We start from the raw sequence: 16,021 nt of genomic DNA, 5'->3' as shown, positions 1-16,021 counted from the left end.
TTTCCATGAAGTATGCTTGCGTGAATGTAGTAGTGTATTTGTATGTACTGTTGCCATTTGAATACAGTGGTGTGTTTGTATGCAGTGTTGATATTTTCTGTGTAGTGTTGGCAATTTAATATAAGTATTGGCGTTTAAATGAAAGGGTGTGATTGTGTATTGTGTTGGTGTTTGAATGCTGAGATCTATGGACATATACCCATACTCTGCCACACACACATATACACCCATGCTGACACATATACACATACACACTGACATACATACACACACATACTGACACATATACACATACACACTGACATACATACACACACATACTGACACATATACACATACACACTGACATACATACATACACACACATGCTGACACATATACACATACACATTGACATACATACACACAAAAACATACTGACACAATTGCACATACACATTTCCACACAAAGGTACATATTTCCATATTTAGTTTAGGTCCAATTATGCATACACACTGACACACACAGATACACACACATACTGACATATACACACCCTGATACACACAAACAGATACACACAAGTCATTATTTCCATGTTTTGACCATACCTTTTGGGTGCAGGAGGCTTGCTTCCCTGGGGTTCAGTGGGAATGCAGGCTGAGGTTTGTGGGAGTCTGGGGCAGCTGGAAGTCTGGTCCTCAATCTCAGAGCCTCCTCTCTCTCCTCCTTTGAATACATCTTTGTGCCCGAATGAAAGTTCTAGTGTATGGTGTCTTAGAATATTTTTATCTTGGAGTATTCATGATATGTTGGCCTGGAGAACTCACAAGTATTATTCCTATGGGAGACAGATTATGACTAAAAAAAATTGCAGAGAATTGAATACTAAAAGAGAATAACTACTTTACACACAACACTTCACGTTACGAAAACAGCTTTAGGTTTTGGAAGACTGGCATTGATTCAGCTGCTAAATTTACATTTAGCTAAATTGTTTTAGGTATAAAATTCCAGCAAGCATGATAGCAGGATAATGGCAATAAAAAACAGAGCTACCCACTCAGAGCTCTCAGCTCCTTTGCCAATTACAAGACACTAGTGATGACAAGCTAACTGAAAATGTAACCATATTTTAGAGATGGCTCGGGGAAGAGTGATATATATTTGGGGCAAAGAGTGGAAATATTACAATAACAGCACTTATACTCCAAACTTGTACATGTCTATGGATACCCCAGTGTAACATCACAAAACAATCTTGTTTACATATAATTTGCACAAAGCTCATTCAAGTTATTAAAATGTGGTTTATTACTAAACATGTGCAATTTCCATAGATTTCTTAATTGAATTTCAGACGATTTGGAAGAATTCTGCAATTCAGAAATGTGAGAATTTCAGAATTCCTTACAAACCAAAACTAACAAATTTGGAGCAAATTGAAACAAACTTGCCATATTCGAGGACACCAAATTATGGCGCTACTAAATGGCTAAAAGAGGTGAAAAAAAGCCCTCTTCTTAAGTTTGTTGTTTCAGTTAGTTAGTAATACATAAATTGGTTGCCCTAATTATGGCAATCACTTGTAAGGATAACAATTTAGGGAGCTATCTACTTAAACACTGAAAGGTGAAACTTAAGAAGAAAAAGCCCTGTTATTAATTTTGATCATTTAGGCAGCTGTTTAGTAGATTTGAGCTACAGTAGCTCTCCTGTGTGATCGGACCAGGTGGGCTAGCGTTCACTCCTCACATGCTCCAGTGCGCCTTAGGTACCCATGACCCTCATGTCGGTTCACCGGTTGTCCTTTTTTGCACCACTTTTGGTAGGTACTAAAAACAGCATGCCAGGAACAGCATACTAGGAACAGCACAAAGACTTTTCGTTTTGGAGATGCTCTGACCGAGTGGTCTAGCTATCCCTATTTGGTCCTTGTCAAGTCACTCAGATCTTTTTGCGTTCCCATTTTTCCTCTTTCCAATATATGAAATCCAAGAACTAACTGTTCACTTGCTGCCTAATATATCCCATGCCTTGACAGATGCCATTGTAACGATGTAATCAATGTTACTAATATGTTGGTGGTTTTAACGTTGTAGCTGATCAGTGTATATGTATATCTGTTAAGCTTAATGTAGCATATTTAGGATTAGTTTGACTATCACGTCTGAAGGACTAAATTTATAAAATGAAGCAAAAAAACAATACTCAACAAGAAACAATATAAATTGTCCTTTGTTTTATGATACTTTCCAGAAAGCCTTCTTTGCTAGATAACTTCATCCTCCCAGCTAGTCATGTTTCTGTTTCCCTATTAGGTGACGAGATCTTTTTTTGCACCACTAATGGCTATAAGCTTTCTACCTATTAATTACACTAATGGGAACAAAAATAAGAATTGTAAGATAGTGATCTATATTGTTCTCAAAATAAAACAGCAACATTAGTTTCACTTTCCATTGCAAAATTATGCTACAAAACATTTCTATATCTATCAAACCCTTGTCTTTTCTGAAATAGACTTAACCCTGTAGTCTTTCTCTGCCTTTGTCTCTATGTGTGTGTGTATATTTTTTTATTATGTATATGGCACCAGCAAATTCCATAGCGCTGTACAATGGGTGGACGAACAAACATGTAGTTGTAACCAGACAAGTTGGACACACAGGAACAGAGGGGTTGAGGGCCCTGCTCAATGAGCTTACATGCTAGAGGGTGTAGAGTATAGTGACACAAAAGGGTATAAGTAGGGGTAATGAAATAGGTTGCTAGAAAAGTAATCACGGAGAATCACTATATGTATATCTAGTGTAGATTTGATTAGCCATATTAGTCCAGTAGATACCAGAGTATTGCATTATGCAATGATACCTTTTTTATTAGACTAACATAATATTTCAAAGACAAGCTTTAAAGAGTTTTCCGCTCTTCCTCAAGTCTGAAGCAATACGGATCAATCTGATAGAGTTTAACACTTAAAACAACTGATGTTAGAGGAGGGGAGGGAGGTGAGTGGGGTGTCCTAAATGGCAGAAGATGTGCCTGAAAGTGAAAGGTGCAGGCTGGCTGAGAATAGTCAGAAAAGTTAAATAAACAATAAATAGGCTAGTTAAAAATATAAAAAAAATAAAATAAAAAACAACAACAAGAAAAAAGCAGCACAGCAAGGCATGCAAGTATATAGCTGCATATATGTATGTAAATAAATTGATCCAATAAAGGGGAAACGAGAATATTGAAAAATAACTATATAAGACATTAAGATGTGTGTTTATAGAAAGCTTTCATAGTGTGTGAGAAAGCCAGAGTCTACATTAAGTCCTTCATTTCTGGTGTTGAAATGTGTGATCATTTTCATCTCAAATGTCTTTCATACATGAGAGTCTTTGAAACTCCCTCTAAGAACTTTAATCCTGAGGGTTTGGATGGAGTGACCAGTCTGGGTGAAGTGATGACCAACAGGGGTACAATATCCGTTTTCCTTGTGGTTTTTGATTGAGTGTCTGTGTAGATTCATTCTGAGATGCAGATTAAGGCCAATTTCTCCAATGTAGCAACCTTTGTCACACGCTGTACACTGTATCATGTACACCCCATTCGTAGATGTGCACGAATATGATCCCTTAATGTTGTATGATTTGTTATTGTGTCTGGCTTTGTTATTGCTACATATATGTTGGCACAGTTTGCAGAGTGATTTGTTGCATCGTACAGTGCCATTCTGTGTGAGCTCCTGTTCTGTGGTCAATTTGCTGTAGACCCCTCTTTGTCTCAGGTTGGGGGCTTGTGTGTATGCTAACATGGGGGGCTCACATCATGATTCTTTGATAATTGTACATACTTCTTCCAGAGTTGGGTTGTAGATAACTACCAGAGGGATTCTTGTTTTGTTTTTTTCCCCTTTGTTTTATAGGAGCCTATCCCGTGATGTTTTTAAGGCAGATTTAATTTTTTTAGATATTGTCCTTTCCTTGTAGCCCTTTTGCCTAAATGACTCTGACAGAGTACTCAGGTGCTGATCTCTGTATTTTGTGTCAGAGCAAATGCGGTGATATCTGATAGCCTGGCTGCAGATAATACCTTGTTTGGTGTGGTGGTGATAGAAGCTGGAACTATGGAGGTAGCTGTACCTGTCTGTGGGTTTTCTCTATACAGATGAATGAAGAATGCCATTGGTGACAATGATTGTGCAATCCAAGAAACTCACACTGTGATTTGAAAAGTTCATTTTAAGGTTTATTAATGGGTGGAATGATTTGAATGATTTATGGAAGTCTATAAGGATTTCTTCTCCTTCTGTCCATATTATGAAAATATCATCAATGTAACGATACTATGTATATGGTTTGTGGGGCTGTGTACATACAAATCTGTTTTCTAGGTCAGCCATGAAAAGATTAGCGTATTGGGGTGACATTTTTGTGCCCATCGCTGTCCCTGTCGTTTGTAGGTAGTTATTGTTATTAAAACTGAAATAATTGTGTGTGAGTATGAATTCTATAAGCTGGGCAATTATTGCGCTATCATATTTGTGTGTTGGTTTGTGGGATGAGAGAAATATAATGCAGGCCTCAATACCATCCTTATGTGGGATGTTACTGTATAAGGATTTCACATCCATTGTTACTAGTATAGTGTTTTCGGATAGTTCATTTATCTGGTTACGTTTATTGAGGAAGTCTGTAGTGTCCTGTATAAAGCTCTCAGTCTTAATAACTAAAGGCTTAAGAATGTTTTATATTAGACCAGATATTTGTTAAGTGAGTGATCCCATATCCCATATATCGCTGTGATATGTTTTACTGTTTTGAAACACTAATATTTGTGTTCAGCGAAGTCTCCCAAGTAAAACAGTACCCCCATGTACAAGTTTTAGGGTGTCATGGAAAGTTACAGGGTTAAATACAGTGCTAGCAAATTAAAATTCTCTGGACTTTCAGACTGGAGCCTTAGGGAGCGGTGAGCCATTATGGGAATGTCCACAGTGTAGCCTAGTATTCTCTTAAATAATTTATGTAGGGTGCTTGGCAAATCTTCATTTGCTGCCTCGGGTAATCCCCTGATTCTGAGGTTATTCCTGCGCCCCCAATTATTTACATCATCTAAGGAGCTTTGGAGTTGGGATAGATACGTTGAGTGGGCTTCCACTATGGAGGTGATTGATTGTACTTGGGCCTGTATGGTCCGCCTTTCATCCTCTAAGTCTTGGACCCTGAGGCCTACCTGGCATATGTCGGCATTGCGGCTAGTTCAGATTTCGACGGTAGATTCCGCAAGATTTCTTCCAATATGGGCGGGCTCGGCAGGTTTAAGTCAGGGCAAAGTACCACCGGCGCCATGTTGGAGTAATCTTTGAACAGTTTTGTGAAAGAGCTTGGCGAGTTTGAGTCAGGGCGAAGTTCCGTCGGCATGCGGTTGGCGTAATCTTTGAACAACTTTGTGAGAGCTTGTTTTCCCTGCCGGGAAAGTGAGAGAGTTTTTTGATCTTTTGGGGTTCTCCATAGCACTGTAAAACCTCAGTGGATTCTTTGCCTGTATTGCCTGGAGCTGTTTCAGCAAGCAGCCATTCAGCTTGGTGATCAGTCACGACCCCACGTTTCTCTTTTCTATGAGTAAGGACTTCTAGGTCTGAAATTCTTTGGGCTTTGGCTCCCCCCATGTGGTGCAGTCCTTCATGCCGATGTCGCTCATTCTAATAAAGCTGCAATGATTTGTGTTCTCTGCTAGAGCATGGTGTTTTTGGAGTAACCATCTCAGTGTTTTCTTCGCCTTCCTGACAGCAACTAGATGCAATGACCAAGTTTGACCTGGTTATGTGACATTTGACAATGAATGTCACCAAATGCTGATCATAGAGAAGCATGAGATATAAATGTTTCCTATGAAAAGTATTTGATTGGACAAAGCATGTACTTCTCCTCCCCAGTGTTTTTCTATGTGTAGCATTGGTTTGGATAAAAAGTGTCTGAAGCCACACATCGGGATGACATCACCTGAGGATCAGGAGGCAATATTTATTGAGTGAGTCTCTGCTCTGGAAAAAAGGTAAGTAAAAACCTTTTCCCTACTTTAAAATTTAATTTAAGGGTGCCTGAATGTAATTAGGGAAGAGAAGACTATAGCATAAGGAATACTTTTTTTCTTAATGCTTCTGTGTTTCTTTAAAAAAAAAAAAAAAAAGTAAAAGTAAAAACGGGTAGTTTACAAAAGTAGTGACATTGAAATCACACTAAATTTGTGAACAAAATATTGTATATCCTTTTTGATCTTACACATTAATCAATACTGATGGACATGCAGAAATCTAGGTAAATGAAAAAAAAGCTGTATGCAGTTATCTGTTTTTGGAGAGAAACCTTGTGTTGGACATTCTTATTCTGACTTTTCAAGTATCTTTTCTCAGTTATAATTCTTCTCTCTTTGTCTTAAATACTTTGGTCCAACAGCCGAAAATGTTCTCTACATGGTCAGCACTTGCTTTATGCCAGAACAGTAATCTATCAATCTTAACCACTGTACGTCTTCTTTGTCTCTCAATAATCTCAATTCTAGGTCAGGCATAGACCTCATAAAAGATCTGCAGCATCACATTCTCTTACAGTGGAAAAGAGTACATGAATCATGTTGTAAATCAATACTGCAAGAACGAGCATTGATAGCATTGCTGAGCAAAGTATTTTATGCTCATATTAAAACCTTGGACACCCTTTCATAAACTAATATGTTACCCTGCGTAAGTGGTATTTAGTGTACATAGATCCCATTATCCTTATAAGAACTCTTTGATCAGGTGTTATACGATATATCTTTTTGGCCACTGCCAGACTGTATAATGTGCTTTTTCCTTGTAACTGAAACTGTTTTTAATGTTTCTTTTTTTCTTTGGCGTTGTTTTAATTTCTTCAGTTATTGTGGTTTGAGATACGTTAGTCTATATTTTGAGAGATGATAGCTAACTTTTTTAATTTTTGGGGACTATCTCCATGTTCATGTATTATGATTGACTTCAAACAATTAAATCAGTTGCAAAAAATATACTGCCTTTTAGAGGTGAGAAAAACTGTCACCTGTAAGATTCTTGTTTTAAAAAAAAGTTAAACATACTTTTATTATCTAAATAGAGTTATTTATTTATTTATTTTATTATCGTTATTTTAGTCATCAATCCCTCAATGCCTTATCAACACCCATGCACTTGGGACTTAGGTCGTTTTGTTATTTTTGCCATACGTTTGTTCCATTGTAATATATTAATTTATTGTATATGTACATATATGTGAGATCTGTCCAGAATATGTATTTATTTATTTATTTATTTATAAAATATTTTACCAGGAAAGATACATTGAGATTTCTCTCGTTTTCAAGTATGTCCTGGGTCCACAATTCATTGCATTGTTACAATTAGGGTACAATAAAATACAAAAACAATATTAATACACAAAAAATACAAAATTTAACATAGAACAGGTAGGAAATATATAATCAACCATGACAGGTGCATTCTGTTTTGAGGTATGTAGAGAGGGATCTCTTAAAGGACTTTAGGCTTGGGGAAGATTTGAAAGTCCAGCCATTGTTAATATACCAAGAACGATTTGTACAACATCGATTTAACCTGGCAGGGAGAGTGGACTGGAATGCACATGCATGAACAATGGCAACTTTACTGTACTAGTCAATAGGGGCTCAAGACACCATTGAGTGAGCATGTGCTTTGTGTGGCCGTCGCATTCAAAATGACTGAGCGAGTAGAGCAACTAGTCTGCATCAAATTTTGCCTTACGTGTGAACATTTCTTCTCGGAAACTATTTGGATGATTGAGAAGGCTTCGGGGGATGATGAAACCACTGCTGCACAAATAAAAGTGTGGCACAAATGCTTCAAAGCTAGTTGGGAATTTGTTGAAAGTGATCCACATTCTGGAAGGCCTACAACAAGCAGAACATCTGAGAATGGTGAAAGTGTACGGGCTGCAATCGACGGCAACTGATAGTGTGAGAACTAGAAGCTGATCTGAGGATTCCAAAAACTGCTGTGTCTGAGATTTTGACGTGGGTTCTTGGTATGAAATGTGTCGTGGCAAAATTTGTTTTGAGGCATCTGCTGCCAGAGCAAAAGGAACATTGTGCTACAATTGGTAATGATTGGTTTCAAACCGCTACCAAAGAACCAGGTTTCCTCAAGAAAGTCATAACATGAATTGAATAATAGATCAGCTCTAATCCAGAAATGAAGACCCAGGCATCCCAATGGAATTTGTCTGGTTCTCCATGTCCAAGATGCGGCAAAGTCACAGCAAGATCAAGTCCATGTTAACTGTGTGTTTTTGATTGGGAAGGTGTTGCCCATCACAAGTACGCTCCTCCAGGCCAAACAATTAATAAGGAGTACTACCTCTTTTTTTGGTTGACAAATGCAATATAACGAAACTGGCTGCAACTATGGGCAACTAGTGATTTGCAGCTTCATCATGACAACACGCCTGCCCATGCATCAAGTCAAGCGCAGAATTTTTTGGAGAAACATGAAATCACCCAGGTGACCTAGTTCCCTTACAGCCCAGATATGGCCACCTTTAACTTTTGGCTTTAACCAAAACTAAAAATCACCTTTGAAAGGGAAGAGACTTCAGACGATTAGTAAGATTCATGTGAATACGATTCATGTGTAAGATCCATGTGAATACGACGATGCAGCTGATGGCGATTCCAACAAAGGATTTTGCAGATTGGCTGAAGTGTCATTGTCCTATGTACAATGTTTCTGGTATCTTCTTCAATAAATGTCTGTAATTTTCAAAGTGCGTTCCTGGATACTTTCCGGAAGGATCTCGAATATATCCTTTCTGACAGCACTCCAAGGACTTCATTTAGGGTTGAAATAAAATGTAACTTTTATTTCAATTTGTACAAAAATAAAAAAAAGTCAACGTGTCATTTTACATTTAAACTGAAATGTAGACTCTTCTATTTTTGCACAAGTTTTAATATTAGTTAAGTTTTGTTTTCAACCCTAAAAATACTATTAGTATTGCTGATAATTTCCTCACAATTAGTGCAACTAAAAAAAAATAACTAAAAAAGTTACTTATTAGGTCTAGTTTTTAAAATGATCATACTTATGTCCAGAATATTGAAACAGTTGCTGGGGGGATAAACCACTAGGATTTACCATTGTTTGCACTGTGGGTCGCCAAATACACATGCAACGACACACATATACAAAGTCTTTCCCAAATACACATAGCCACACTTTCTTAGAGACAAACATTCACACAATCCCTCCCCAAAACACAAAAAAATATATATTCTCATAGACATACATATACAGATACATATTATCAGACACACTCACATTACGAAATCCTACCAGTGGTTGGAAAATGCAAGACTAAAAGACAGCAGTGAGGCACTGATCCTAGCAGCTCAGGAACAGGCACCGGCTAAATAGAAGTTGGAGTTTACCACACCAGACAAGACACAAGGTTCAGACTGTGCAAAGAGGCATCTGAGACAATCCATCACATAGGAGCTGGGTGCGAGACCTTAGCAGACAGCATACATTCCCAGGCACAACCTAGCTGCTGGGATTGTTTACCAAAATATCTGTACACAACATGGCCTTGTCCTGCCTAAGTCAAGATAGGAGATACCGCAACGAGTGGTGGGTAGTTAAGAATGACATGGCTAAGATTCTGTGGCTTTTTGAGATCCAGACAGACAAGCAAGTAGTGACCAACCAACATGACATTGTCATAGTACACAAGAAACAGAAGACTGCAAGGGTGGTGCATGTTAAAATACCCAGTGACTATAACATCAGGAAGAAGGAACATGAGAAGGTGGACAAATACCAAGGACCTAGAAAGGCTGTGGAAAGTGAAGGCAGTAGTAGTCCCAGTTGTGATAGGGGCATTCAGGGCTGTGACCCCCAAATTGGGGAAGTGGCTTCAGCAGATTCCAGGTGGGACAACTGAGATTGCAGTCCAGAAGAGTGCAGTTCAAGTAACAGCTAAGATACTGCACAGTACCTTTAGATTTCAAGGCCCCAAGAATGCGGAATACACAAAACAAAATTCCACATGGAGAGTGTGAGAAAGTCAATTATATATATATATTTATTTATTTATTTAAATAAATTTTACTTTAATTTAATCTATTTAAAAAAAATGTCGACATTCCAGCTCCCACATGGAGCTTTTATCAGGACAGACAATTAAATACAAGTGTAAAGACATATGAATATACACCCCCCAACCACATAGTAATTGCACCCTGATTGTGTACTCACCAAGCCACGAGACAGCCCACCCTGCAGCTGCATGTGATGCAGTTTTATCCTTGTGTACCAGGCCCAAAAGGGGCGTGTGTAGGTAATCCAGTATCACAGTAGGAGGTAATGCTTGCGTTCCAGGTTGTAACCTAGCAACCGCTGGAGCACTTATAATATCGGCATTAACAAACTGAGCATAAAGATCTCACTTGTACGTGCACTTGATAATACTATCTAATGTCAATGTACCCTTCTTGAAGCCTGACCACATTCTCTATGAGGGGTAATATCGTAATAATAATACGATGTCATATTGCAAGGGAAAGTATGCGTTCCAGGTTGTAACTTAGCAACCCGTGGAACGCATATGGGCGCAGTGGCGGATGAAACACTGGGGTATAGCATGGGTTAAAGTATATGCCGTAATGCACCTTACATGTCTCAGAGCTAAGTAGATGGTGAGAGAGTACCATATATATATATATATATATATATATAAACAGAAAATATTTTTATCTGCTTTTTACATCTACATCACTGGACTAATACGGCTACAATCTCCCCTTTTATATATATATATATATATTCATATACAATTAAACATGTTTTAAAGGCTAACACACGGAATTCCATACAGCAGTCATCTACCGATGATTAATGTTAAGACTATAAATTTTGTTGGGATATGGAATGTTTGGTATATGGAACATATTTGTTTATTTGCCTCGGACAGGCGCCAATTTCTAGGCAAACCTTTCAAACTCAGGTAAAAAAAAACTCATCACTGGGTACTTTTTCATGACTAGATAATTTATGAAGGCTTTCAGCTCGGAAACAGTAGCAGACAGTTTATGTACACTAATCCGTATCACTGGTTTTTATAAACTTGTCAAATGGTCACTGTCTGTTTACACCTCCTTTCATTCTACAAGCAAGAGTTTCCAAGGGTGATGAAACAAGCAATGAGCCGCATCAAATGAGTAAGAATACTGTCCTTCTTATGTTTTATTTAAGCAAGTAAAGCATTATGGAGCAGAGGGAAAGACAAAAGAGCCAGTCACGTGTATCATGTCAGGGAGGTCAATGTTTTTAAATTCATTAGTCAGCTTTAGCTAAATTATTTCCCAACATTTTGAGAGACACACAGTAAAGAGAATTGAAAAACAGAGTATCTAAGGTACAGAATTTAAACAGATTCAGTAGCAGAGGTAGTTACCTTGACATCATGTACCTTTATCATAATTGTAATTTATTATTCAAGTTATTATTTTAGTTTGTTTAGTAGATGCTCTTGGTTATAGCAGAGCTTAGATTTTATGAAAATCGGTCACTGAGTGAACCCTTTATCTGTGTGCAATGACGGCCTTACATAGACTCTATGGCAGGGGTGGCCAAAAGGTAGATCCCCAGATGTTTTAAAACTACAGCTTACATGAGCAATATTGAATGACAAAAATAAAAACATCCAATGGTGCAGTATAAACAAGTGTTTGTACATATAGAAAATAGGGTAGGTATCCTACTCACATGTGGCAGAGCATATCACACTTACCTTGGAGATATACCATCACTCCTGCAGAAAAAAATATAAATCCTGAGACGGGGATTGTACCATCCATGCTGAATACAGCAGAGCTCTTAGTAGCTCTTTAAAGTGTGAGTGCACCTTCATTATGTGTTTTACTATGTATGATATCTAAAAAACGTTTTACACTTTTATATATTTCTTTTATTTCTTTTTGAGTTATTCAGCACTTTATAATGGAAGGCATCCTATGACATATGTATGCATAGAACAAACTACTTTATAAAAACGATAACACTGTGCTATATACATGTGAACAAAAGAAATGTCTATCCTTTTGAAGCCCTTAATAGGTCTATTCTGCAGTATGAAATCAGACACTACAGCTACCGCCAGATCTATTATTTTCTTCATGGGTTTGGTAACACTGAATTTACCTTGCTGCACATGAGCATATTTTAAAACATAAAATAGAGTGCCTTCTACTTTCAGTAATAGTTATGATGCAACATGGATAAGCTTAAATATGCCCTTTCCATGACCTTACACTCTAAGCATACAGTTTGTTGCCATGACGGTGCCCAGAGGGTCCAATTATTGAATGCTGTAGGTAGGTGAAAGTGTGGGGGTGTTTAGTGTGTTTTCTTATGTCCTTCAATCCTGTCCGACTGTCTTAATCCATGCAATCCAGGGCCTAAATCATTTGATGCACTTTTCCCAAATCAAATACTCAATAACTTTATGGCTTGTAACAGAGGATTTAATTGCCAGATTTATACTCCTTGGCAGGCTTATCGGCAAAGTCTGACTGTGAATATGTTTTAATTCTGGTTTATTACTATTTTTCAGTGTATGCATCTCTATCATCAATTAATAATTTTTCATGTGTGCTTGGGGTTTAATACTGGGGCTTATTCACTAAACTGTGAATTGTAGTACGTTGATAACTAGTGATGTCCCGAACTATTCGCTGGCGTAGCATGTTCGCGTTCGCCGCCGCGGGAGAACACATCATTCGTCATCATTGAGTAAACTTTGACCCTGTACCTCATAGTCAGCAGACACATTACAGCCAATCAGCAGCAGACCCTCCCTAGCAGACCCTCCCTAGCAGACCCTCCCACCTACTGGACAGCATTCATTTTAGATTCATTCGGAAGCTGCAATCATTTTATTTTTATTATTATTATTTTTATTTTTTATTTTGTATTTATTACTCTAAATGCAAAACATTGGTATATAGGGGAATATTCACTAAATGCAAAACATTGTTATATAGGGGAATATTCACTAAATGCCAAACATTGTTATATTCCCCTATATAACAATGTTTGGCATTTAGTGAATATTCCCCTATAAAACAATGTTTGGCATTTAGTGAATATTCCCCTATATAACAATGTTTTGCATTTAGTGAATATTCCCCTATATTCACTAAATGCAAAACATTGTTATATAGGGGAATATTCACTAAATACCAAACATTGTTATATAGGGGAATATGGCCCCCACCCCACCGTGAGCAGTGGATGGGGGCCCTAAAAAAATAAATAAAGGGGGGACCTACTGTTCCCCCCCGGCCCCCACCCCTGAGCGGTGGGTGGGGGCCCTAAAGAAAAACAATAAGGGGGGGACCTACTGTCCTTCCCCGCGGCCCCCACCCCTGCGCGGTGGGTGGGGGCCATAAAAATAATGAGGGGAGGGGACCTACTCTCCTCCCCCCACCCCCACCACTGCGCGGTGGGTGGGGGCCATAAAAATAATGAGGGGGGGACCTACTGTTCTCCCCCCGGCCCCCACCCCTATGCGGTGGGTGGGGGCCATAAATCACAATGGGGGGACCTACTGTCCCCCCCCATGGCCCCCACCCCTGAGCAGTGGGTGGGGGCTCTAAAAAAAACAATAAGGGGGACCTACTTTCCCCCCCCCGGCCCCCACCACTGAGCAGTGGGTTGGGGCCCTAAATAAAACAATAAGGGGGGACCTACTGTCCCCCCCGGCCCCTACCCCTAAGCGTTGGGTGGGGGCCATAAAAATAATGAGGGGGGGAACTACTGTCCTCCCCCCGGCCCCCACCCCTGAGCGGTGGGTGGGGGCCATAAAAATAATGAGGGGGGACCTACTGTCCTCCCCCCGGCCCCCACCCCTGAGTGGTGGGTGGGGGCCCTAAAAAAACAATAAGGGGGGACCTACTGTCCCCCCCAAGCCACCACCCCTGAGCGGTGGGTGGGGGCCCTAAAAAAACAATAAGGGGGGACCAACTGTCCCCCCCTGCCCCCACCCCTGAGCGGTGGGTGGGTGGGGGCCCTAAAAAAAACAATAAGGGGGGGACCTACTGTCCTCCCCCCGGCCCCCACCCCTGAGCGTTGGATGGGGGCCCCACCCCTGAGCATTGGATGGGGGCCTAAAAAATAATGAGGGGGGGGACCTACTGTCCTCCCCCGGCCCCCACCCCTGAGCGGTGGGTGGGGGCCCTAAAAAAACAATAAGGGGGGACCTACAGTCCCCCCCTGGCCCCCACCCCTGAGCGGTGGGTGGGGGCCCTAAATACTAATAAGGTGGGGACCTAATGTCCTCCCCCCTGGCCCCCACCCCTGAGCGGCGGGTGGGGGCCCTAAATACAGATGGGGGGGACCCTAGTCACCCCCACCCCCCCAAAAAAAAAATATTCCCCTATCTACCCCCCTCACCCTAAAAATAATGAGGGGGGACCTTTAACTAAGAACCTGTAAAAAAAAGAAAAAAACTACTTACCATTCGATATTTTCTTTCTTCTAAAATCTTCTTTTTTCAGCCCCAAAAAAGGCCAAATAAAAAACCATAATAACCGACGCAATAAAAAAAAATAATAAAAAAATAATAATCCTTCACCCATGGAGGGCTCCACGCAGACTGAGCTCTGCAGGGCGGGTGTAGGCTTATAAAGCCTTGCCACGCCCTGCAATTAGGCTAAGAACACTCTGATTGGCTGGTTTCAGCCAATCAGAGTGCTCTTTGTCATTTTACACAGCGAGGGAAAATTCCAAAGAACTTCCCCACGCTGTGTAAAATGACCCAGAGCACTGTGACTGGATGGCTTGAAATCCATCCAATCACAGTGCTCTGTGTCATTTTACACAGCGTGGGAAAGTTCACTATTGAAAGTTCACCTGGGCGGTGGGTGGGGGCCATAAAGATCATGAGGGGGGACCTACTGTCCTCCCCCCCGGCCCCCACGTCTGGGCGTCCGGAGGGGGCCATAAAGATAATGAGGGGGCACCTACTGTCCTCCCCCTCTCCGGCCCCCACCCCTGGGTGGCGGGTGGGGGCCATAATGATAATGAGCGGGGGGACCTACTGCCCTCCCCCCCCGGCCCCCACCCCTGGGCAGCAGGAGGGGGCCATAAAGATAATGAGGGGGCACCTACTGTCCTCCCCCTCTCTGGCCCCCACCCCTGGGTGGCGGGTGGGGGCCATAATGATAATGAGCGGGGGGACCTACTGTCCTCCCCCACCCCATGGCCCCCACCCCTGGGTGGCGGGTGGGGGCCATAATGATAATGAGCAGGGGGACCTACTGTCCTCCCCCACCCCAGGGCCCCCACCCCAGGGCCCCCACCCCTGGGCGGCGGGTGGGGGCCATAAAGATAATGAGGGGGGGACCTACTGTCCTCCCCCTCTCCGGCCCCCACCCCTGGGTGGCGGGTGGGGGCCATAAAGATAATGAGGGGGGGACCTACTGTCCTCTCCCTCTCCAACCCCCACCCCAGTGCGGCGGGTGGTTGTCCTAAAAAAACCAGTAAGGGGGGGACCTACTGTCCCCCCCGGCCCCCACCCCTGAGCGTCCAGAAAGAGTCCCTGCGGGTTTTAAAATTTGCCTGCATATTGAAGTCTATGGCGGTTCGCCCGGTTCGCCCAGTTCGCGAACATTTGCGGAAATTCGCGTTCGCGGTTCGCGAACCGAAAATTTTATGTTCGCGACATCACTATTGATAACCAACTTGTAAAATATAGCATTGCTATCTTGGCTTAACATGTACACTGAGTATAATCCTTTAGCAGATCTTTTACATTCATGGGTCTTTGCATAGCCCACAAAGACCCCTGAAGATGACATCTCCAATTAGGGTCAGGTGGCCAACGTGTGCAGTGAAAGGTAGGCTTTACTTAATTGAAGTTGTCCCTCATGACTGCCACCATCATCTTCCTCTTGGCTTCTTCTGCTTCTGGTGCTTCATTTGCTAGAAGCAACATCAGT

The 16,021-nt window shown here is 41.1% G+C and overlaps 1 protein-coding gene across 2 annotated transcripts in view; it reads left to right on the top strand.

Moving 5' to 3' along the window:
* The window catches only part of ANO3 (anoctamin 3), a 349,289-nt gene that overhangs the window by 204,403 nt on the left and 128,865 nt on the right, over nt 1-16,021 (top strand). The window lies entirely within an intron of this gene.

Source organism: Pelobates fuscus, chromosome 12, assembly GCF_036172605.1.
Source record: "Pelobates fuscus isolate aPelFus1 chromosome 12, aPelFus1.pri, whole genome shotgun sequence".
NCBI lineage: Eukaryota > Metazoa > Chordata > Amphibia > Anura > Pelobatidae > Pelobates > Pelobates fuscus.
This window is presented reverse-complemented; position numbering and strand designations above follow the sequence as displayed.